The sequence below is a fragment of the Lagopus muta genome, chromosome 13 (assembly GCF_023343835.1).
Source record: "Lagopus muta isolate bLagMut1 chromosome 13, bLagMut1 primary, whole genome shotgun sequence".
Taxonomy (NCBI): Eukaryota; Metazoa; Chordata; class Aves; order Galliformes; family Phasianidae; genus Lagopus; species Lagopus muta.
In genome coordinates this window covers 7,707,885-7,734,023 of record NC_064445.1, presented here as the reverse complement: position 1 = coordinate 7,734,023, position 26,139 = coordinate 7,707,885, and the positions used below count along the sequence as shown (strand labels likewise).

The 26,139-nt window shown below is 34.6% G+C and overlaps 1 long non-coding RNA gene across 7 annotated transcripts in view; it reads right to left on the bottom strand.

Moving 5' to 3' along the window:
- LOC125699871 (uncharacterized) overlaps positions 1-26,139 on the bottom strand; it is a 46,455-nt gene that overhangs the window by 8,031 nt on the left and 12,285 nt on the right. For 6 of the 7 annotated variants that reach the window (XR_007379717.1, XR_007379718.1, XR_007379713.1 and 3 more), the window contains 2 exons: positions 14,396-14,504; positions 5,786-8,068 (listed from right to left, as the gene is read on the bottom strand). This is a non-coding gene — a long non-coding RNA (uncharacterized LOC125699871). Of the gene's footprint in view, positions 1-3,627; positions 3,744-5,785; positions 8,069-14,395; positions 14,505-26,139 lie in introns of those variants that run through there. The other variant, XR_007379712.1, reaches the window with a different exon arrangement.

Below are 26,139 nucleotides of genomic sequence, written 5' to 3'. Positions count from 1 at the left end.
CAATTACAAATCTGCAATTTCAGCTCTAACGTTTCTTTCAATTAGAGAAAGTACCAAGGGCAGAAAACACAGGCAAGCTCCAATTGCTGCTTAGAGTAGGTGAGAACTGTATTAACTGATTTGAAACTCTAAACCTCACCACCTACACCACACGCATCAGCTGCCTAATTAGATTATATGTTTTATAGATGTCAAACATATTTCCATTTCTCCATATGTGTAAGGTCTTTCTCTCTTTTGGGACCATAAACAAAATCAACAAGCATCCATTCAGCAGTTCTCATGTTTCTACTTTCCTAAAAAACAAATTTTAAAAAGCTGATCCAAACACCAGCTTTTGAGAGCAGCTTCCCACACTGTAGGATTAGGTCTATCTCTGTCTCTACCTATGCACCCTGTTTCTCTTCAAGAAGAAATGCAGACATTAGGGTGTACTCCCAGATCTCCTATTTAGCATGTTCTCTGTAAACCACACTGCCAATTTTTACCTTAATAGCAATCTGGACTCAAAGTAATTTTCAGAATACAATACAACAGCATTTTAACTGGGAAAGGTAACAACCAATTTCAGAAACGTGCTACCATGAATTCACAGAGCTTTGGATCTTCTAACTTTGTCTTGTCTACTTGTAGCTGAACTATTTTGTGACAACGTGCTTGTGAATGCATGAATTCTAAACTGTTCTTTTTATTTTTTTCAATAAGTATTACTTAAGATGGTGTGACCCTATGTAATACAACATGATCTAGCACTTTAAAATGATTTGTTAGACAGACCAAAGTAAATGCAGTTACTAGCAAAATTGCTTTTTTTTTTTTCCAAATCTTTCACAGAGCTTCTTAAGTTTCAGAGCAAATGGCAGCCCTACTCTTATGTTTTAACATTCCATGTTGTAGAACACAAAATAACAGGAAGATAATATTTCAAAATTTTTTTTCTTATGGTGATTTCTTACCATACTGTATGTGGCAATTCAGAGCTTCTAGAATAAAAACGAGATGCTACTTTTGTAAAATCTTTCTGTACAGGCTTACATTTAGTTTAATATATATATATATATATATATATATATTTTAAACGTAGAAAGTAATGTTTCTTAATATGCTGTCATTTTCAAACCTCCCACATTTCTTTGTGGCAGTTATGGGCACTCTTTCTAAAGCAGAAAGATCTGCTGCCTGCTTACCACCTATCTCTTCCCCATTTGAGAAAATTGCAAAAACATTGTATACTAAAAATTTAAGTTCTCATCTAGTGATGAGATTCAACTTAAGTGAAGTACTGTTGAAATTAATAATTTCAACTGTTAATATTAAGCAATATTTAAATACAGCAAGAATACTAATATTAACAAAAGAATATTATGTCAAGGAAAAACAAGTTCTATAAGTAAGAGAACAAAGCACCAAAAAGCAGAATTCTTAAATAGCAGTAGAACTAAGGAGATTCAGTTTATAAACATCATTGTACTTTCTTTTCCTTGGATTATAAACTGGACTGAATAGCTGTCCTTTTGTTATAACATTACCAGTAATTGAATTTTCCTCACTCTTGTGCTATCACAAGTGATTCCTTGGAATTAATATCTTAAAACTGGAATTATCTAAATACCACATGAACTTAATCAGTGACCACATCAGAACACCGGACTGAGTTAAAACCTCAAAGTCACGTAGTGCCAGAACAAGCCAAGCAGTTACAGACCACTCCCATCTCAGATCAAACCTGGGTGCCAGCAGAACAACATGAATGCTGGGGATTTCATGGGGACAACTGAATTGTGCGAACAGTGGATACTGTTGCATTGGGTATCTAAAAATGCAGGTAGAAGATAAAGGACACAAAACCAAAGACTGGCCTGTTACCTGCTACAAAAATATTCCTAAACTTGCTCTTAGGAAATCTGATCTGAGGAAAAATTTTAACAACATAAACCAAAAGCTTGAATGTTATTGTTGCCTGCTCTTTAGCAGTTTATCTGTTATCCAGTTTCTCTATGATTTTCTCTCTGTCAGTCATGCCAGACATAAAAAAGCAACAATACCAAACCAGTGTGATAATCCCATAACTAACTACTATCTCAGAAAATAAAGCTGATTTTGGAGGACAGTGAATGCCAGGATGCTCTGACAGCTCTGTTGTGATACTACTGCTACAAACAACACTACAAACATGCAACAAACTTATCAGCACAGCTCCTGATAGGCTATGTCTATTTTACTCTGGAGGTTAGATTTCAAACAATTTCATTAAAAAAGTAACACCCTTTAGGTAATTTTCAAGCTTCTTTTATATAGAAAACCAGTAAATGCTACTGACTTATTGTAAGCACGTATCTAAAAATAACTAGTCTCAACAAAAGCAGAATTGCTTAATACACTTTGGTAGATAAGATACCGTTTTTTATTTCCTAAGGCCTCACTTGTATTATGGTAAGCAATTAAATAGATTTATATTTCAAAGTTATAGTTGATTAGATTTCTGAGTAATGTCACAACATTGCACTGTGCAAACAAGTGCACAGAAATGGTGACAATCTCTTTTATTTAGGATACATTTAATGCAGCCCATCATTTCATTTCTTTAAGATTTGATACCAAACTTAGACTTCTTATTTATAATTAACTGTTGTCTCCTGTCTTAAATAAAGTATCAAGAAAGTATTGCACGCATCTTTTCCCACACAACTGAAATTTCCTGCTCAGAAATATACCTGCTTTGTAGCAGAGATAGATCTGAAAAACAAGCTTAAGCAGCAATTGGAAACATTAGCTTAATCTCCATATACAAGAAAGCAATGATTTGTATTGCACAACTTTTCCTAACACATAAAAAATACACTTTTTAAATTAAATGACCTTGTCAAGCTGCAACATAAATCCACATCATATTTGCCCTACCAGTGTTTCTGTGCACTCATATATAAAGGATATCCTCTCCACTGGCCTTGATGTTAAGTGGCAAAAATCCTAAAGCTTAAATATTTCTTTCATTGCAAAGCTCAAAGTCAATAAGCCTTTCTCTTAACGTATGTTATATGAATATACAGTGTTTGTATGGATATTTTATATTATAACTTACGTATATTATTTCAACAAGCAAGACACTGGATATCATCAAGCATGCAATATATAAAGAAAATGTTGCACAGTTACTTCTCACATCACATTTCTGCACACAAACATTCAAGAAGCAACTTTCATACAAAAACTGAGTGGAATACTTGGCTCCTTTGTTTCCAGTGGTTACTTCATATTCCACAAACAACACATTTCCTGAGTGAGACCCTTACAAATCTGCACTTGTGATCTCAATTACAAGAGCTGGCTGTTGACTTCAACTTTCTTCTAGCCACTTATTGGTCTATGGCAGGACATTCTTTTTATTTCAACGGTTTTCTTACTTCCTTTACCACCAAATGTTGAAATTCTCTTGGAAATAATAGCAACTATGAGAAAACAGGTTGCCTTTATTTCTGTGCTTGCAGAGAACCCCAGATGGCTGCCAACGCAGGACTCCACTTTAGAAACGCCATGTTGCTCTTCCCCATCAAACTGTGTTTGTGCAGATATTGATTTCATCCTTTACAATATCCTCTAAAATAATGTGCTTATACAGGTGCTTACATTTTTTCTATACTTCTTCCCAAAATCTTTGTAAAGGTTTCTTCCACATTCATGTCAACCTCCAGATTTAGGCACGTCCTTCTTGCCTTCTCTTTATTTGCCAACATACTGTTTTCCTATGAAAAAGAATCTGTATTTATTATCACTCAGCTTTTAATATCAGTAAAAGGAGTGTTATGGATATGTTCTTAGATAAATTGTTAAGAGAAAGGTTAAACACATACATCCAAACACCCATTCAAAATGTAATTCTGCTAAGCCACTTGAATCCAAGAAATCTATTGTATTAATTTCTCTCTGATATTACTAACAGGCCACTTTACAAGAACTGAAAAACAAGCCTATGAATGGTACAGTAGGAAATACCTCCTATTTTGTTCACATCCCACACTGTTAGCTTTGAGAGTGAACTCTTCAGAAAGATAGGTAAATTTCTGCCATAAAAAGACATATATATATATATATTTCTGATTATATTTCAGTTTCTAATCAGAGGGAGAGGAGGAAATTACGTGCTCAAGTTCTTAGTGTAGTTTGAAAAGGTAGGAAAATCAATTTCTGCTTCCAAAAAATCAAGGTCAATCACGTGCAGAAGCACTGCTCCTGCTTCTTTGATGCTTCCTATGTCTTCCTTTCCATTAAAAAAGCATTACTAGAGGGGGTCTCATCACTACTGTTCACATCTGCCTGTAAAATCCTCTCATTAAAGGGTTACTTAGGTTTACACCGTGTGGAATAAATTTTCAAACTTCCTTCAGTCAAAAAATGAACAGGTTCCATGGGAAAATAGATCAGAGTTTCAGGCCTGAGATGTAACCAATTTTGAAGTTTCTTCATCTCTCCTAAAGGAAAATTATGCAGCAGGATTGCACTGGCAGGATTGGCCTACAGTTAAGTATATGATATATAATACTCTTTCTGTGATTAACAGTACTCCTGTAAAGCATAGAATTCACATTATTATCTAATGATGTGCTTTAGTTTTCTGTGGTAATATTTTATAATTAAAATAGCACTTCCTTCAAGGTAACAAGCTAACAGTAGGGAAACTAAATTATTTATTTTTTCCCCTGAATGATGCTCTCTACTACAGCTATTCTCAAAGTATAAACAAACAAAAAATCTTTGTTTAATATTTGTATCTGCATTATACAAACATTAATTCTATGGTCAGGTTTTCCAGCACAGAAACCTGAACTACTGATAATGCTCCCTAACGAAGCTCTCTAAGATCAGAGAGAAAAAAAGATTCGTTCTAAAAGCTAAAAAGCAGTTGTGCCCCACGTTGGGCGCCAAAAATCTGTCACGGAGTTGATCAGATCAATCTATGTCCGTGACAGGGGCGACAGGCCTCTGCCCTCCCCCCCCCACCCCAGTCCCACAAAAATGGGAAGGAAGGAAGGGAGGAAAAGAGCAGCGGCAACAATCTATGGAGGAAAACTTATTTTACTATAATACTGGAATACAAGATAACAAAATATAATACAATTTAACTGAAATTGGGATTAATAAATCAGACAAGATGAGAGAGAGAGAGTTCCCGGGATCGAGTCAAAACTGAAAAGCTTGGAACGGCTAGGAAAGCACCCTCCAGCACCCACTGCAAGGCAGCAAGAGAGCGCCCCCCCACCCGGAAGGGCCAGATCCCGTGACTGTTGTAATGTACAGGGATAGGTACTTGGAATTGGGGCAGTGACACTTTAATGCCCCATACACTACATGATGTTTTGATGTGGAATACTGAAACCCAAAAACAAAAAAACAAAAAAAAAAAACAAAAAACATAGAACCATGACAGGTATAAATATAGGAAACTCCAGTATATGCAATTAATTCTTTTAAACAATAAAACAACTGTAACTCATCCAAGTTAAAAGCCATATCATGAATATTAATCGCCTAAAGAATGACAGCAAAGCAGGTTTGATGCTCAAGGTTGAGAGTTAAGATATGCATAAATTGGGGGTGCCGTTCCATGACGCATATTGAATTTACAGAACAAGACTCATTTGTCCACACTTAATTCACTAGCATAGAGCTGTACTCTTCATAGGTGGATTCTCACAACAGGAAAAATAAGCTATCAAATCAAATAAGTAATTTGATTACTAAAATAATTTTAAGCTATGAGATATTACAAAATTCTGAGCATTTCAAATTCAAATTCACTGAGCATTTTATTTTCATGTGTTTTTATCAAACTTGAAATGACTTTAAGTTGAATAAGAGAACGCTTTTTATCTTTCAAACTTTTACAATCATGCCATCAGATTCAAAAAGCTCCTATTAAAGAAATATGATTAGAAAAACATTCCAACCAATTGAGCTTATTTTATCATTATTTACATAATTAAGGTTCCCAAAAGTATTTCAGTAATTAATTAGCAGGAAACATGTTGTAAAGGGTATTAGATATGAGGTAGTCTCTTTTTTTTCTGATACACTATAGGTTATTTGTTCCTAAAATTGAGAGGAGTGTCAGATAAAAACTGGTAAGTACATGTCTACAACAAATGAATAAAAACATACACACAAACTAACAAGCTACCAAAACAAAAAAACAACAAACAAACAGATTTCAGACACATATCAGTTATTCTTCAAAATACACAGAATTGTACACATCTTAAAAACTCTGGAATTGCTTACTTGAAACTGATGTTATTACTAAACAAAAGCCTCTACTGGCCTGTGGTATTTCAGACACTGAAGGAAGATGACCTGTATGATACTGTCTGAAAATTACCTGCTGATAAGCAGCAAACTTATATCAGAAGTAAATTAGACAGAAGAAAATTCAGAAGTAGAATAGTTAAAGAGACCCACTAAAGATAAAGCTGTACAGGATGTGAGCAAGACATTAGGAAGATGCAAAAGTTCTTACTCTGCAAACTGCCAGTACCATCAAAAAGAGCTGAAGTTTTGACAGTAGTTACTTCCAGGAGAGATAATGCTTTGATGATTATGAAGAAAGAATACCTGAAAAAATGATACGCACTGAACATAACACAGAAATTTTGATTAGAGATTATAAGAAATGAAAGATTTTTATCAAAAAGTCACTAGGCTTGAATTATAAGGTAGCCTGTGGTAATAGGTGTTGAACACTTCATGTTGTGTTCACAGCTAGATCCTAAAGGAATTTGTCAGTAATAATTTCACCAGACCAACCATGCCAAGTCTCACCAGTTAGATACCCAAGCTGGCTTTGTCTGAAATCTGGCTCAAATCCAGGACAGTGTCCCTCCAGGATAAGGCCAGTGGAGCTCCATCCATACAAATGAGTTTTGTGAAGGGTTACACAAGGCTGAAATCATTCTGAAATCAAAGACTGACTGAACAGACTTTCTGTCAAATTTCTTCCAAAGACCAAGTATATCATGAAAGCTTCCTTCACTTTTCACAGATTAAAATCAGATTGAGCTCACAGATTAAGATCACAAACTAGCCTTCAATCCTTCTCCGAGCGCAAGTTGTAGCAATGCTTTTGTATGTGTAGTAATGCACTCACTGGAGCCTTGTAAATGCAAACCGCAACCTGCTCTGGGAAAAAGATGTCACTCATACATTGAGAAATCACAGTAGAAGTGTGATTAACAAGTGTTAACGAGTGATATAGGAAGCAGAGCACAGTGCTACAGAAATTTGAAGGCAAATTAATCCTAGAGTATTCTTGGATAGCTTTGTTTTTTCACATCCCCTTTGCCTGCCTCTTCTTTTTGAATTTTGTCTTTCTTTGTCCAGCGATTTTGGCATAGTTGGTCTTGATTTTCTCAGAGAGAAAACCACTATTTACTATTATTTACTTATTTACTATTACTTAGCTATTAATAAGTACTATTATTATTAATAAAGCACCAATATTTACTTATTAAGCCTTAGCTCCATGAAAATAATCCTTAATGAATCTGACACCAATGCAAATGAAAACAGAAGTGAGTAAGCAGTGAAATGTGTTATCTTAACATCTCTGACTTTGGCTATTGCCTCCTCTGTTTCACTGTCACTGTTTTTGAGAACCCTTTAAAACTATAAGCCCAGGCCCAGAGAAGAAAATAGACAATCTAGAAAGGAGAAGCATGACTCCCTCAGGCAGAACATAAAATGTGTCCTTTTCTTTTTTGAGAAACAAAACTAATTAGATACTTTTTAACAGAAACTTTTACTTCCCTTCTTTGAGAATAAAAGCCATGCACTCTGTTTGCAAAGCTGTCATAACATTTCACTAAAGCCAAAGGAAATTTGAGTCTTTAAGAAGCTCTTTCAGGCAGGGAGAGTTAGGCACTAGGTCTAAGAATTACTAAATGGCTCCTGCTTGGAGCTTCTCATGACAAACTGCCCTGGAGAACAATTGAGGATTCAGAGAGGATTCGAAGAATCTGTCTGACAAAATGCTTCTGAGTGGAAGAATGAAGGACAAGATGAACATCTGCTGTATTTCCTAGAAGGCAAAAATTCCTCAGTCAGGTAAAGCTTCTACCACAGCAATTTGACTGCCATTTCTGGCAAGACTAACAGCACAAAGCACAACAAATATTAAAAAATGAATGCACTTAATTTTGGTTGAAGAGAATAAAATTATGAAATTAGAAAACTACAAGTGAAACCATTCTTAGTGGGATTTTAAAAGGATCCAGAAGACCATTGTTCTTCACTGTATCTCACAGAAGTCAACTGTTCCTTCCATTGTAATGCACTGAGGGATAATCCATGTGTAGCTGAGGGTTCTGGCACTAGGACAGGGGATGGAAGTCCATTTTAGCATCAGCTATTGAATGTGAAATAATAAGCATTATGGAAATGCTGGGATAAGGACAGCAGATGTCAGCCTTCCAAACATTCAGAATGGAATCAGACACTACCTAATAAGAAATTAAGCTTTAGGGAAATAGAATCAGGAAAGAAAAGCATTCTGGAAGACAAAAGAAAAATATTTGCTGAATCATTATAATTTTTCTATTCATCATATTCTGCTGTACGATATTCAGAAAACATTTTATAGCAAAGAAATCATGAAGTGCTGATGTCTCCTTTAACAGAAATAAATTGTGGGTAGTTATTTAAATTTGACAGATAAATGCTGAGTGATTAATTATCAACTCATTTCAAAATGTACATTTTACAATAAAACAGCTGACCTGGGATCAGTCTGCACTCCTTGAAGATCTGCCCTGAATCTGATTCTGAGAAGTGAATAAATCATTATTCTGCCAACTTTCAGGCATTCAACATGCCTAAGAGATAGTGCAGTTTGGAAGGCTTCCCATAAGACTTCTGAAATTAATTTCCAAAATATTTAAATTAAGAAATTCTGAATTTGGAAAACACAGGTTTTTCAGATACAACTGCTTTAAATGCGGATAATCCACAAGGAATCACATTGGTCTGCTTTCTATGAAGATGAAAATGAAAAGTCCACATTTACTGGGAAAAGAGTGAGATTGTTATAAATGGAAGCCAAACTTTTCTGTAAGATAACTAAAAAAAAAAAAAAAGAGAGATGATATGAAGAAAATTGTTCTTTGTCTTAATATGAGTTTATCCCATATGTATTAGTAAACACAGTATTTGGAAGACTAGAATGAAAGCTTAAGGTATGTTCAAGATTGCGTACTGGGATAATTAGAAAACACTATAACTATAAGAAAATGGAAAGAGTCTACCTATGAGCATATATTACCCCTTACATCATTACACCTTTTCTTCCATAATCTCCAGTCAAACTGTATTGGTCTCTTCAAGGTATTTCATAGTATAATTCAATAACCAACTAAACTTTGACGGATTACAGTGCTACTAATTCTGCTTTGTATGAAATGTAATATTAGATACATATCACTATCTAATATATGCCTCCTATTTTGTTAGGTTGGTCCATGATGTGAAAGGCAGATGTTGATGGTATGGCAGTAGAGATTGAACCTTCCCGCAAATATTCCATTACATTTTTTTGCCATGCAACAGATGGCAGCAGAGGGGCAGTCTGACAGAATGGTGTCTGATGGGGAAGTATATCTGAAGCAAAAGTGTGTCACTGAACGCCTCCCCAAGGAAAAGCTTGTCGTTGTTAGTCATCAACATTTGCTGAACGTTTCTGGAGATCAAACAGCAGGTGTGAGCACAGCAAGGCGGTGGTTGGTGCATTTCAGCAATAGTGATAGCAGGATACCTCCACTGGTGCAGATTTTTATGTGTGGCATGCAGGCTTATTTATTGCTGTCAAAAATGCATAGCTAATGATGGTGACTACATAAAGTAGTGTTTTGTAGCTGAGAATTCGGTCTATCAAATTGTGTTATTGTGTTTTTTTATATCTGTTGTAATTTCCACAGAAATAAAAAGGAGGAATTACTTCCAGAGCAACCTACATGCATCATGATTGCAGTACTACAACATAAAAATGGTTCTTTGCATCTTGGAAATAATTTAAAATTAAATAAAAATCACTAAATTTCCAAGAATCATATCGGTTGGACAGAAAACTTACAAAACTCAAGTCTTTTTTTTTTTTTTAACCAGCAATTAAGATTTGTTGTTTATAAATTATTGTGCTGATTCCTTTAAATTACTCCATTTTTTTCTTTTTATGATATGGATTTCATAACTAAAGCTAGAATAGGGCATAATACTAAGATCTAACCAAAATTTTACGAAATTAATCTTAACTTTGAAAAAGATTAACTACCAAATTTATGGTTCATGTCGGCAACTAAGTGTTTACTGTAAAAGGATCACACTGGTATTAGCACAGTAGTTCCTGTTTTCTGTGGGTTTGGCAGCCCTAGCGAACAATCTGGACTCAAATAAATCCAGGGTACGTATATTCTTTTTGAAAACGTATGATCTGAAGGCAAGTCTCCTAATATTTGTGCTCAATCCTTTTGTATAGCAGCCTTCCTTAAGGAAATAGGCCTTTCTTAATATCAAAATTAATCAATTTCTGCACCCTGTTGTACAGTTCTTTTTAAGTATTGTATCTGTCATCTTCATGTTAAGGTCAGGATCAAGAAAACTGAAACATCACTAAGAATTCTTGTATTAGGACCTCCTGAGACTTCAAGATAATAGAGACTAGTTTTGTAGCTTTACTTTACTGTGAAATTCAGACTTGACTACTAGAAAAGTTCAAGAAACAGTAGGAGGCAGTTTTAAAGATACACAATGTCCCTGTGAGATAAAGACATTTCTGAAAGAATTAAGAAGCATGAACTAAAAAGTCCAAAATAAGAACAGTAATAAAAATACTGCCCAGTCAAAAAATAAAAAATTACTAAAATCCTAAGCATCATAAATAGCTGAAATAGAGCATCCTCTTATTACGAAGAAATCAAAGAACATAACGATTTCTGATGTTAAAGCCTGTTAAAGTAACTTCTGAGTTGAAGCTGTTACAGGGTTTCTGCTATACGTTTATCTTTGACAGATACAATCTCCAGGTCTTATTATCATCTTAGGGTTCCTTAAACTTCCTGGAAAAAAGTCAGAAAGGAAAGCTTTCATGAAGAAGCTAAATCCATTTGGGGAGTTTCTTAACTCTGAATCTGCAAAGATCAAAGTTTCTTTCATACGGTTTTCATTCCTAGTCAGTTACAATGCTTAGACTGAAAGATGATATGCTGCTGAATTAATATGTCCCTTTGTGAGCACAACTGAAGTTATGCCATTTGAACACTTTATTAAATAGGGAGATAACCTAAAATACTTAAGCTTATTATCTAAAGCACACTACATCTGAAATGAAAGGATTATTTTCTACTACTCCTATACACCACAAAGGAGCTAATTACATCTTATTTGTAGTTCAAGATGTATCTGTATATTTATTTGTTTTCCTTTAGTATTTTTGGTTTTGTCTACCCCACCCAGCATATCCACAGCCCTGGAAGGACTATAAAAATCCAAAAGCAGGATTGCATGCTTCATATATTGTGCCACTGATGTGCAAACATCCCAGTATTGTCAGAATAAATTTAAAATAACTGCTTCCAGCTTTCCAAACTGAAAATCTATACAGAATTTTATTAATGATTCATATTTTTATATGTTTTAGTATAGCATTAAGTCTCTTATGACCTTAATTCATGCAAACATTTTTACATAATATAGTTTAGCTTTATCTGAAGGAAATATTTAAAAATACAAGTTTTTAAATGAAAAACTGAATATTATTGTCACTTCGTCTATCAAAGTGAAATGAAATTAAGCATACTGATAGGCCTTGAGTGGTAGGAAAGAGAGTAAAGGAATGGAAATTAAGTTCTGTTGCTTCCAGCTTTCTACTCATGGAAGAAAATTTGAGAAACTAGTGTAGATAGAGGCTATATTTTTTTTGGAAGTACTGTCCTGTTCACTCAATAGAAGGGTTATATTGCTACATTTACTGTAGGAGGTAAGCCTACCATTTAAGTCATTAAAGAAAAAGGGTCAATTTAATAAGATTAAAGATCTGAAGTCTGATAGTAAGCATTTAGTTTTTCATCCACTAGATATTATTTTATATAACAACAATTCCTTTCAAAGAATTACTTCTTTGTATTCTAATGTTGCAGTTGCATCCGAATTAAGATCAAGATTATTGTCCCACCATATTAAAAGATATGCAGGCACAAACTCAGCTACCTTTTATGTCATATTCTGAAAAATTACTGTTCCAAAAGTTGATTTTTCCATCACCATATTCTGAAATGGGATTTATATTTCACTTCTAATATGCTATGAAATGCTCTTCAATCTTCATAGAAATTTGACACCTTTTAACCAGATTCTATAAGTAAACTGTACAAATTGTTCTCTTATCACCAATTATTCATAATTAATTTAATGAAATTTCTTAGGGACAAAGAGCAAGCATCCCCTCAAACCTTTCCCCTTGTTGAGTGTAGCTAGTAGTCGGAGCAGTTTATGCACTGTTGGCATGTTCAGGTCTCTCGAGACACACAGTAAAGCAAATTACTGCAATTGTATCAGTGATGAGAGCACATTTTCCTCCTTAACTTTACCATCTACTATATTACTCCTAAGTGAAATAAGCAATAGAGAAGATCTGACAAAAGTTAGATACCTCAATTTTTGAATGAGTTTGAATATACATGTGCAAAAGGACATCAGTAATTTTCTCACATTTCCCTAATCTTCCCTGATGGATTCAGGCCATGCTTTTCATTTACTCCAGATGTGATACCCGAACTGTCAGCTATGTTTCAGCTTTTCCTTTAATCTTTCCCTGGAGCAAATAATAAAAGATTAGTAATTGACAGTGGTTGCTATGCTAAGGGTAATGCTTATTTTAAACATGGGAAGCAAGAGCTGTATTCTTTGAAGGGATAATTTGTGGGAGGCCAGAAAATTGGATTTCTTTGTTATCTGTTGTGTAAATGACAAAGATATTCAGTGTCCTTATAATGTCAAGGCAAGTTTAATTAAAAATTTACTACCTAAAGAGGAAAGAGGAAGAAAGGGAGAAAATGAAGTCATGTTTACAGGTAATTTAGAAACTTCACAGGAAGCATATAATGATAATAAGGGCTACAAAAATATGTGAAAGGATACAGCTGTACATAAATGTACAGCCAAGATTTGAAACATTCAGACAATATTTGAAAGGGAAAACTTATCCATTTTGATCAGAAGGTAAGCCTATACAATCTTTCATCAACTAGACATTAATGACCTTATTACTTTAAAGGTCTAGAACTGCAAATGAGAGAAAATACTTAGAACAACAAGCTTCCTTAGAAAGAAATTTCAACAACCACATCCATACTAAAGCTATCTGCACAGACATGAATTTCACTTTAACTGTGAAGTCACTTAATTACACAGCATACTACCACGCCAAATAACATGGCACTTTTTCTACATTTACATGGAGAGTACATCTTTATTCCCCTTGAAATGTGAGGGAGATTACATAGAAAACATTAATATTTTGGGACAGGTGCTGTTATAAGCAGCACAGCTGAGCTTGATTCTACTACACTATGTAGACATTCATTAACTACCCAAATTGGATACAGGAAATTTGAATTGAAATGTTAATGAAAAATTTCATTGGTATGGCTCAAACTTAGAAATGCTTTGGCTGGAATGCTGCCACTGATAGTAGACAACAAAACATGGATTTGCAAAAATAAGGTACGCAGTTGATGTTAAGATCAACAGATTTTGAAAATGAAAGTACAGTAAGAATTGTGTGTGTTTTTTTAATGATAAAGTTTCTCACAACGTCAATTATATAGAAACTGCTATTATATTCCTTTTTCTTATTGCTGCTGTTTATTAATTTGGTTTAGTTATGCAGATATTTCTATATCTTTCTATAAAACAGACATCTATATAGATATTTAAGGCAAAAACTACTCATACAGCAGATGTTAATGATTACTGACAGCAAAAATGGAAATATGCTACAATCTTTACATGCACTACTTGTGGATGCATTTCTGGAATATGCGAAGTACCAGGCCTTACCACCTGGGAGCATAGTCAACTGTGTCACTATCCTCCTGAGTTAAATTTGAATCTCTGTATAATTTGTCTCTGTATAATTTAACCTTTCTAATAGTAGTGTCTACCATCTTATCTTGGTCACATAACCACTCTTCATGCAATTGAGGAAATATTTACTGCAAAATATTTAAAGAAAGCAGAATACAGTCCACTGCTGAGGTCTTTTGTAGATTACACAGATGATAAGCACCATAGTAAAATTGAAATGAACAAGTAACCTTGGAAACCAAAAAGATAAAATTGGCTTCAAAATTCCTACCTTATTCTGTTTATAAACATTATAGCTTCATAGAAAAATGCTTCAGATATTGACCCGATTCAATACCAAGGAACCTCATCAGAATCATCTGAATTTGGCCTGTGACTTTCTGAAGATGGAAAAAGTACAGTTTACAAATCAGATTCAATCACTATTTGGGTAAGAAATATACTGCTATGAACTTCATACATACCGTTCTTGAAGCCAAGCATGTAAGGAAGAAGACTTATTATATTAAAATATATAGATATATCTTTGGATGTATTAATTAAAACTTCCATCTAGTTTCACAGTCATTTTCAATTCCACTGTCAATGACTGAAAGCCCGGTTTTCTACCTCACACAGTACACCACTGGTCAATGAGGAGACTTGGTAGCTTTTGAAATAAAGCGACCAGTCTCAATCTGAAAGCAGTATTCAAAGGGTTGTGTTGTGTACTTGTAGTAGATAGATATGTGTATTCCGTGATCTCTTATTAATAGATAGAATTACGGTATCACTAAGAATATGTAAAGACAACAGTACTGTTAAAATTTAGGAGAAGACAACATGCTGAAAAGTAATGATTTCTTACTTTAAACAGTCTCATTTTCAAAAACATTTGGTACTTGTAGTTACAAAAGCTCTTTCAGTTTTGTATCTGATTAAAAAAAAAAAAGTTATTCTAAGTTAAGCCCCAGAACAGTAAGTAGGAAATGGGATGGTATATTTCTATAAGTATTGCTATACTGCAGTTAAGTACAGTCTCTTTTTGAAAATTTACATTCCTAAATCAGTAACGGTATCAGGTTCAATCAATTCAGAATGGAGCTCAACAATACACACAGACTGGTGAGCTAGATTTGACTAAAAGCCTGAATTAAGTAACTACCTGCTTCACTATTTGTGAAAGAATCTAAAGGTCACGTAACTCAGCATAGGGATAAATTTTCCCAGGGCAGGTAAGTGGAACAATAAAATGCTTTTTATGGTTACAAATTAGCTGATAATTTGAATATTTGAACCTTTAAAAGTGGATAAAGTGTTACAGCTGGATAATTCACGAGTTTTTACAAAGAGTGAAGGAAACACAGGAACATTTTCATAGTGACTCAGAGTCTACAGACCGATGAATCAATATAGTACATCAGAAAAAGAAACAGCTAGAATTCATGTAACCAGATATATTAATCCCCAAATTAAATGGAAACTGTTGATCAAGTTGGCAAATATCTGAAATTATCAATAACTGTAGAGTAAGAGGAAAAATATATTAGAATAAAATTATGTATCAAACATATTCAAAAATCCGTGCTTTATTTTATTCCTTTTGTATATTTATAGATATATTTACTATTTCTCTAAAATTATTTTTAGTTTCCTAAAAAAAAAAAAATTATCTGGACCTATGCTAGATATGATCAATAGTTCCTGATGTTACATCCAAAAAAGAACATGGAGCATGCCTGAGTCACAGGTTGCTCCACAATATAGTGATATATTAATTAATATGTTGTCAGGATATTCTTTCAGGAAAGGAGTGAGAAATTAAATTTTTTTCTTGTTTTATGACAACTCCTTCTAAGTGGCACCTAAGCCACTTTCTTCTATACATTGAAACGACAAAAGATGCAGGAGATGTTAAAAAAAAAAAAAAGAAAAAGAAAAAAAGAAGTTGTACTAGACAGGACATGTGTATGGGAATGGGTATTCTGTAATTGAAGTTCATTTGTAAAAATTATCTTTCTAAAATGTGAGAAGGGCTGCAGCCTATTTTTGCTACACAGGGTTTGCAACAGGATGAAGCCCCTACAGCAGGGCTGCTGTGTACCCACACCCAGTCTGTCTGAAGCACCCATAGCAACTGCAAAGCTAGGAAACAGATTGAGTAAAACAGGTCAAAATATTTAAGGGAGCAAAGGAAGTTACTGGTCACACATGGAAGTTTCTGCATGTGACTGCCTGACTGACAAATAATTCATGTGTTGCACAGCAAAATCTCAGACTTGGCAGGCCAAAAGCAGAGTAAGAAGGCTTTCCTACAGTATGAAACAACATCAACAGGAAGAGGATGCTCCCAAGACAGCTAGATACGTGAAGACGGTGAGAGACCCCCTCACTAAAAGAACTAAAAAGTGAATCAGCTGCAGTTCTGACAAATCCATGGGCCATGAGGTAGAGCTAATTTATTTTAAACTTAACAACAAACAAACAAACCCCCCACTAAAAACAGATATCACAAACTAAAACTGAGATGTTATGTGTTCTCACTGAAATTTATAACTTGAAGTTACTCTGAAGATACAGGAAAAGCGTGTTAAAACTCCATAGTTCAGTTGGTTAAAATTCCTATATCTAATGAAAAGAATTGTAAATCTGGAGCGCAAAGACTACAGCTTCACTTAGCCATGACAAGAAGAAAAGGAGTCAATGTGCTAACATCTGTGAAATACAGAGTAATTTTAACTGTCCAACAAATGACTCACTGAAAGAGGCAGTAAACGATAAAATTATGTATTGGCAGCCTGAATTAATTTACATCCTTTTGCTTTCCCAAATATAGAAAACTATTTCCCTTCTGCAAAAATAAAACACTGCAGTGGTTATCTGGACTTAGGGGTCCTGGCAGATGAAAAATGTAGCATGAGCCAGTTCAGTGCTCTTGCAGCCCAGAAGGTATCCAGGGCCATCAGAAGAGGGATGGCAGCAGAGTGAGGGAGGTGATTCTCTCTCTACTCTGCTCTTATGAGGCTGCATCTGGAGAACTGCATCTAAGTCAGGGGCCCCCAACACAGGAAATATGTCAGGCTTTTGGAGAAAGTCCAGAGAAGGCCACAGTACTGGAGCATCTCTCCTATGAAAACATGCTGAAGGAGCTGGACTTGTTCAGTCTGGAGAAGAGAAGGCTCCAGGGAGATCTCATTATGACCTTCCAACATTCAAAGGAAGAATGAAAAATTTTAAATCAACATCAGGGCACTAGCTAAAGAATGATTACATTTAAGAATAACATGCAAAGCATGTACAGATACTGGTCCTTCTTAATGAACCATCTGTAAGTTTTGCATATAAAGCTGGAGAGTAAGAAATTCTCCATCCCTCAAAACATGGAGACTACTAAGAGGACAATAACAAATCATAGATTTTTCTGATATTAAAACAGATATTCTGATTGTATAATCAATGGATATCAAGATGTTACAATATAATCAAGAGAGGTAGGCAAAGTGGACAATGATAACAAAAGAGAATAAAATGGGAGGCTTACCCTTCAGCTGGGCTCACCACAAAACACCAATAGAGGCGATCTCCAGAAGAGATCCTTCCCCACTGGCAGCCAGCTCTTAAATAGGTCTAGGAGGGGTGGAGCCTGACTCCACCCCTTCCAGCAGCACAGGTGAATTGCCTTCACCTGTGCTCCTCTGGCTGACTCATGGCTCGCCTCAGGTGATTAATCAGAGGTTCAGGCCATGACTCAGTAGTTCCCATACACTGATATTAAAACAGCTAGCCTTTCTGATCAAGCACATTCTTTTGCAACAATAGCAAATATATTTCTTCAGTGCAAATGTTTTAGCACCGTACAATATAGCATCTATTCTAAAATAATATGTTGTTATAAATTTCTTATTTTATTCTTAAATAATTTATAATTTTAAACAGGAAGTGTTTGAAAAACATCAATTGTTTCACATGAATAACTCAGTTTTGAAAATGGCATTGTATTGTCTTCCCCCACCCCCACAAGTTCAAATACCACATATACAGGAATAGAAAGACCTGTTTGATTTTCATGCTAGCCCAGGGATTGCTCTTAAGGCTTCTGAGCAAGATGTAAAAAGCTAAATTATAAGGAATGATTGGTTTGAATCAACTGCAAATTTTGAACAAAGAAAATTATTTTTAAGGACCAAGATCAGTGAGACATCTCATAGTTTAAAAGACTGCATGACATACTGGATAGCTACACAAGGCATAGATTTTCAACCCCCACAAAAAAAAGTTTTGTGTTGAATATCAAAATGTGCCACTGTAATTTATTCCTTCCCATGCATTTAAAGATCACTGGTAATAGCAAAGTATATGACCAGTACATACACCATTCAATTTTTCAATTCACCAGTATTTACAAGTACTGAAATACTAATTCACAACAGATGAAGATTTGTATTAATTCACCTGTTAGGACTAATTGCTTCTGTTGTATGCCTCCCTTCAAATTCCTTTTGTAAAAAATTATCCTGGGAGACATTCTTTAAGAACATCAGGTTAAAATTACAATGACTACTTCAAATTGCTACAATTCATCAGAAGGTGTTTTATTTACACCAGTAATTAACTTATAACCTAGCCAGGACAGATGAGACTGACTAAGAGGACTGGAGTACAATGTACAACCATGACAAAGCACTCTGGAGGTCAGCCAGTTTTCCCAGTTAACACTGATAGGACAAGTAGTAATGAACGACATTAAATTGTGCCATGGGAGGTTTGGTTTGGATATTAGGAAAAATCTCTCTGAAAGATTGGCGAGGCATTGGAATAGGTTGCCCAGGGAGATGGCGGAGACAGTTCCTGGAGGTTTTCAAGAAAAGAATAGATGTCATACTGAGTGGCATGGTCTAAAGCAGTCATGGGTTGATGGTTGGACTAGTTGGGCTAGATGACCCTATTGGTCTTTCCAACCTTAATGATTCCACGGTTCTAAATTTCTAACTAAAGACTTCACATGGCAATACTGACCCTTCCAGTTTCCATCTACTGCTTCCCAAGAGAGGTGCTGAATTTGGGGCTGCTCACTGGGAATATTTTTAAAGCATTTTGAAGATTACATCATAAAACATGGCAATAATATAGTACAGAAGAACATGAAAGTAGAAGAAACTTTAGATTACTCAATCAGAATTCAATTTCTTTTGATGGAAGATGACGAAGTATGTGTTCTGTATTTCAGAATGTGCAGATGAGAGTATCTGCAGTCCAGTTTGATTATAAACACAAAAACATGTTGCTTCTTTCTTGAAAATATCCTGACTGTGAGTGTTTATGTAGATTCTGCATCTCGACTGTAATTAAGATAACCATAAAAAAGGCTGTCCTTTGAGAGGGCAAGATGACAAGAGAGTCAAGAGAATAATGACAATAAGCGTTAGCATCTTTCACTTTGATAGAAGGCAAATTAGTTCTGTTCAAAGAATGTCTTGGTAATCATGATGATAAAATACAGGTAAAAGTTGTATACAATATTAACAGATGGACAAACATCTCCCTTCTGACCACTCTCCCCCAAAAACAACAACAACAAAACAAACAGTCTGAGGAAATTAAGAAATTTAGAAATAGAGGAGCTGTATTGCTATTAACCCTATGATTCTTTAATAGAAAAAACTACTGTTTTCTGTTTTTTTTTTTTTTATGTTACTTTATTTCATCTTGAAGATTATTTTTCTACTGTCAAAGTAATCTTATCTTGAATCAGTTATTTGTTTTCACTACTGTCTTATCACTTTGTATTACCTTTAAACATGAATATGCATGTGTGTTATTTATCTACATCAAATGCTTTAACATGCTTTCATCAGAAAGCCTTGTGAGTTTTTCAAAGTTCTTTGTTACGAGGTTGTCAGAATGGTAACTCTTTCATATAGCAAAGTCTTTACAAAGTTAATATCTTTAGTATAATGAAGTTTTGATGATGAAAGATTAAATCCCTGAAGGTTTAGAATCTTGAAAGTATTTTCAAAGAAATATTCTTCTGTTCCTCACTGCAATTATTAGGAATACACACCAGATAAGAAGAACACTCTGCTAAAATTTTTAACCAGACATAATGCCATCTTGTTTCAGAATATATTCTCATTCTACTATTATTTAAGGAGTTTTATTGTTGTTTTCTAGTGACAGAAAGAATAAGTTGAAATCACTTCATTTATGTTGCGCCCAGATGTGTATTAAGCCTTAAATGAACAATCATTTGGCCTATAAATCACTTATTAGATACAAAGGTACAAAGTGGAAACAAAGAAGAGATTTCCTGAATAAACCAAGTTAATTAAAACTCAGTTGAGTGAGATACCTGCCTAAACTGCATAATGATAGAAATGAATAGCTTACAGAAACTTCTATGTATATTCTGTGGGAGAAGAAAGAAAACAGTACCAATAGAAGTAAAGTTCATTGCTGGTATTTGACTTTACGGAGTGACAGAATAAGGTCCTTCTTCACTGATTCAGAAATATGTATAGGGGATTCTATACGGGGAATTGCATTTGGTGCAATGGAAATCCTTTCTGAGATGTAAGACTCTCAAATCAACACAGCTTTATGTGGATATTTGATGGCTCCAATTTTACCTTTTTGCCTTAAGGCCTTTTCTATCATGCTCATTATTAATACATGCTATTGTAAAACAAGATTAGCTTCAGTTAATTTCATTGCAGCAAGATATGAGCATCTTCTAGTAGAAATTTTTCTACAACATCCTGAGGAAGTTACTCAAATTCAGAAATACAATCCCTGGAATTATCCCATTCATTCTGAAAAATACTAATTATTTTTTAACAAAAGACTAGTCAGATATTATGATGATGGCTACTAGTCAATAATAAAGAGATCTTTAGTCATAGCAGATGACTGCATAAATTGTTTCTCAGATGAAATTTTAAAAATGCATTTCCTTAAATAAAGGCTGAACAATGAATATGTTTACTTCATTTTTTCAGTATAACTTCAACTGAGTGGTTAAAAAAACCAACCAACCAAAAAAAAAAAAAAAAACAACAACAAAGCACATAAACAATTTGGTAATGGAAACTGGTGTGCAGTTCTAACCAGTAAGGATTTTAAGCCTGTTAACATGTCAGAACACAAGCAATAGTGGTAAAGGAAACCAGCAAAAACTTGAAAATGAACACAATTTACAGACACATTTCCATGATCTGCTTGCCTTCAATAATGAAACAGAGCTCTATGATCCAGGAAGTCTCAATGCACACCTTGTCCTTTATTAACTTGTATTTATTCGGGCATACCCTTCTAAAAGGAGCTGAGAATCAACAAACAGAAAGTGGAGTGGTACAAAATGCCCATAGCCAGGTTAAAAAAAAGAAATGAAAACCTGTGTAATTTATGGGTATCTAGGGAAATCATAGCTCTAGTTCTAAGCTAAAATATAACAATTTAATTTGAAATACCACTTGTGCAGTTTCAGGTGGTAAAAAAAAAAAGGCAAATTTTGCATTTTTCCATTATTTGGCTTCACAAATTATACCTACTTGTATAATGGGAATGGGATAATTATACAGAACAAACATGTTCAAAAGAATTCTGAAGTCTTTATAAGATACTAGCCTTTTCAGAGAAATTTGCAAACTAGCTCTGTACAGGATCTTTAATTAGACGGCTGCACAGTCCTAGATAAGCGTATATGTAGTACATCAGTGTGCAAATTGTTTTTATATGTTGAAGTATCTGTTTTTCTTTAACCATCTCAAAGACATGAAGCTTTTGAGGCTCTACATAATACTACTAATAGATGCTTGATAGCATCAGTGAACTGTACCATATTTCATATTTTTCATACATTTCATATGCATAAGAAATCGAGAATCAGAAATAAGATTTTGACCAGCTGACAACTAACAGAGGGAAAGAGGTGGTGACAGCTCCAGCTGTTCATTTCTTACGTGCTATTTAAGTGAATGTCAGTTTGCAATGAAAAAAAATGTGGAAATGAAGTCATTCTACATCTATTCCATTAACTAAAATTACAATTTCATTACTTCACTGGATTTATCCTAATTAAGAAAGTAGATAATTGATTATCTTATTTCACCTTTTGGTTAATGCTTTTATTTTTCACCATAACTTTATTTTCTGTGTTCCTAATTTTTCTGTGAAGACAGTTAATAGCAACAAAAAAAAAAAAAAAAAAAACAACCTCAATTCATAAAGCACCTTCAGTAAGCCATAGAAATACTTGAGGATCTGAATTTTCAAGCTTTGCTCTTTAGATTTTAAAGGAGTATCCAAAAATTGACTCAAGTAACCCTTCTCTGCATACTATTAATAAAACCCCGTAGTGATAATTTTTCTTCAGTTAGATATTTCAGTCCACATGTTCCTTTCTCTGGGTACCTCAGAAGTGAGGGAGATCACCCACATCTCCACTTTCCTCTCAGGTGCAGTGAATTTTTCTTCATAATATTAATATTATAATAAATATTTAGTATTTTGAGAACATACTTCCAGAAAATAGTACATCACAAGATCTTAAAGACAGATGCAAGAGTTCTTACGTTTACTCACTTTTAAGAATCAGTTACCTGGGTCTACCTGGTTAACTAGGTCTTGAATATCACCATTTTTTAGATCCTTTGCATTTTAAAGTTACAGCTTAAACTACGTGGACAAAGATTTGGCTCCTCTCAATCTCTCACATTGTGTATTTTCCAGTGAATCATACGTAACCAAGATACATCCAGAAAGCATTACTTTTTATTTCATATTCATTCTTGATTTCATGTTGAGAATCTGTTGAGATACAGATCTGAATTTCTACAATATGACCTTTCATGTATTTGATTTAGTAAAGCCTTGTATGTGATAGTTCACATTTGCACGCTTTGTTTTATATGGATGACATTTTCTCTCTGAACATTAATCTGCCATTTTATTGTCTACCAACTACTTTCAATATGTTTCATAGATAGAGCAATTTTGACTTGTCACGGAAAGAAAACTGTTCGGCAAAAATTTAGCTCCAGTAAAGAACACAGGTTTTAGGGTTTTTTTTCCCCCTTCTGAGAGTATAGATTTACATTAAGCCTCTTATTTTTTAAATAGAACACATAACACTTTTATAGATTGCTTTTCTCCTGGGCCTTTCATATAGCACTGCATGTCATCAGTAGCCTCTAAGGTATTATTTATAGAAATACACCTTAAAAAAAATTATTATGCAACCCTATTGTTAAAATCACGCAATCTCTGTGAATCAATACACATGAAACAACTCCTCAGCCATATTTGTTACTTCTCACAGTACATGGCTTTTATCTGCCCAGAAAAAAACCCACACAGTAAAACCAAAGACTAAGCTCCAGAGGATAATTCCTTTTGCATCATCACTAACAAGAACACTGAGCTATTGCAGAATAAATGATGATCGCCAGCAGGTCATCCAACAGTTCTTGTCTTTCAGAAGATGTGCTGCAAAGCCATACCCAGCCACTGCTGTCAGTGCATGGGGCATATGAGACCAATGGGAAACCCACTGACATCAGCACTAAGGCATCTGCCAGTGGGAATAAGCATGTTTCCTATCACAATGAGCTTCTGATTGTATCCTTCTGGTTCCGCTCATACATCACAGATAGCTACAGATAACTCTTTTTTCAGAATTTCAGATTCTTAAGGCAAATCATTAATCTCTGCTATAGCTGTGCTGCTTAATTACTCCACAACATGCAGCCAAAAGTTTGGTGGTTTTTTTGCCAAAATTAAAAATAAAATGAAGACTATTGAAATACTACATTAATAGCACCTATTATTTCGGTCTAGTAGTCTTCCCGTTTTTAAAACAAGGGTGGACAACGTTTAACAAAATATCTGTAAAAAACATTTGAAATTCACTATAGAACATATTTTTTTTTTAGTATAATTAAGATTTTTTTTTCTACAATATATTATGAATATTTTAAAAAGCTACCTTCAGTGTGCTACCAAGCTTGAAAACTAAGATGCTCAGCATCTTAAGGCATCTTGACTTCTCTGCCCTTAACAGATTTGCATGAAAACCAGCATAAAAATGTACATTTCCCTGCACACTAAGTACCAAGCCAAATGACTCCCCAGAGCTCAGCATTCTTTCTGTTACCTCAGTTGCCAAATTTCCATTAAAAGTTACTACAAAAAGGCCAGAAGGAAAGTTTCAAACTGTGGCTAATCTATATCCCACGTTATCACACATTATAGTAAATAAATATGATTGATGAACATGCTTCTTATTCTAATAATGGAGTTACAGAATATAGAAGAGGTGAATTAGAAGATATCATCACTATAATAGAAGAAAAACATGAAATCCGTGAAAAGAAGGAAAAACTGGTTTTAAAGTTCTCCTGAAATATTTTCAGCTTGCTACTTTGGAGAGATGGTACTAAAAATTTATTGTGGAGGCAAGGTTCTTCCCTGGTGCATTTGGGTCTGAAACTGCCAAAGTGCCCAGGTGAGCTGCAACTTGTCCCAAGAGCCTTTCCCTGTACCTCTGAAACTCTCATTTCCAATTGACTGACAACAGCATTGCTGCTGTTTTATATTATTAAAAACATTAACTACAGCAATGAACTATGCCATCTTAGAAAGCTCTACAATCCAAAGTTTTACTTCTTAAGGAAATCAGTTTAAAGTCCTGCAAGTGCAATAAGGTAAAATAAGAAAAAGTCGTCTTTAATACTGAATTGAATGAAAAAAAAATTTTGGCATGAGAATTCTCTTCACCTCTCTGGCCCTACTATTCATCCATTAAACCCAAAAAACTCCAACAATAGAAACACAATGAAGATATACACAGTTGAAGTCACTGCCTAAATGACAGTAGAGGACTGTATTTTTTACTTTTCTTATTTAACAAGTCTGTCCTTTAGTGTCAAGAGAATGGAAATTATTATCTTGCTTCCTGCTGAACATACATCTGGGTGTCCTTATGTTCATCACCAGTTTTCAAAATTAAGTGCTAAATTTTCATCCGTGTGAAACACCTAGCTGTTGGATGAGGAAAATTGCTTTTCAAATCCATGGAGAAGCAAATTCCAAGCTCAAGAACAGAGAACTACGAATGGAGACTTGTACTGAAACAAAAATATTTTAAATAAAACACAGCAAAGGAGATAAACCCTTCTATTTTCCTACACCTCTTTCTGCTCAAAGCCATGCAATACAATGCCAATGCCAGTAACTGCTTAACTGAAAAATATTTACACTATGCCTAACTCCCTAAACATTCATCATGCCACAAAGCCACAAAAAGAAGGTATAAGGCCTGGCAGCACTGCTCTTGCCACCACAGAACTAGATTTTCGATATACACTTTCTTCAGCATTGATGCTGACAATATACATGAATTTTCATTCAGCTCCACAGACATTTCAGGAATGTCAGGATATTTATCAAAACAAGGCACTGGCAAGGCTAAAAAAACCCGTAATATTTTCAGTAGAAATAGCAAAATTAAATAAGAGTGTGTTCAGATCAGTTGGCTTAAACAGAGAAAGCGTGAGAAGTAACTTCTGAGAAGTAAATGAGGAAAGAAAATGGAAGAAAATCTGTCTGATGCTGAGGAACTGCATGTCAGATGCTTTATACCTGGAAAACATACGATTAGATAGAAATATGGTTGAGAAAGTTCATTATACATGTGTGTGTGTGCGTGTGTATAAAGATGAAAAAGAAACACTGCCAAACATGTAAAAGGACTGATAGTGACATTTGCAGATTTTTCAGCATTCCTCTAGAGATAATGGCTCAAAAATGTGATTCTGACTTTCTTTTTTGTGAGTGTGGTTGACAGAATTTTTTCCACTGAGGAAAAAAAATCTCTAGCTCACCATGATGAGCTGCAATATTACACAGGAAATGAGCTGGTAGGGCTGCATGATTTAGGGTATCTTGCCCAGCTAATAGAGAGTCTCCTGCCAGAGGCAACAAATTTCACAGGGAAATATTGACAACAACTACAAATGTCACCACTGACTTTGAACTACC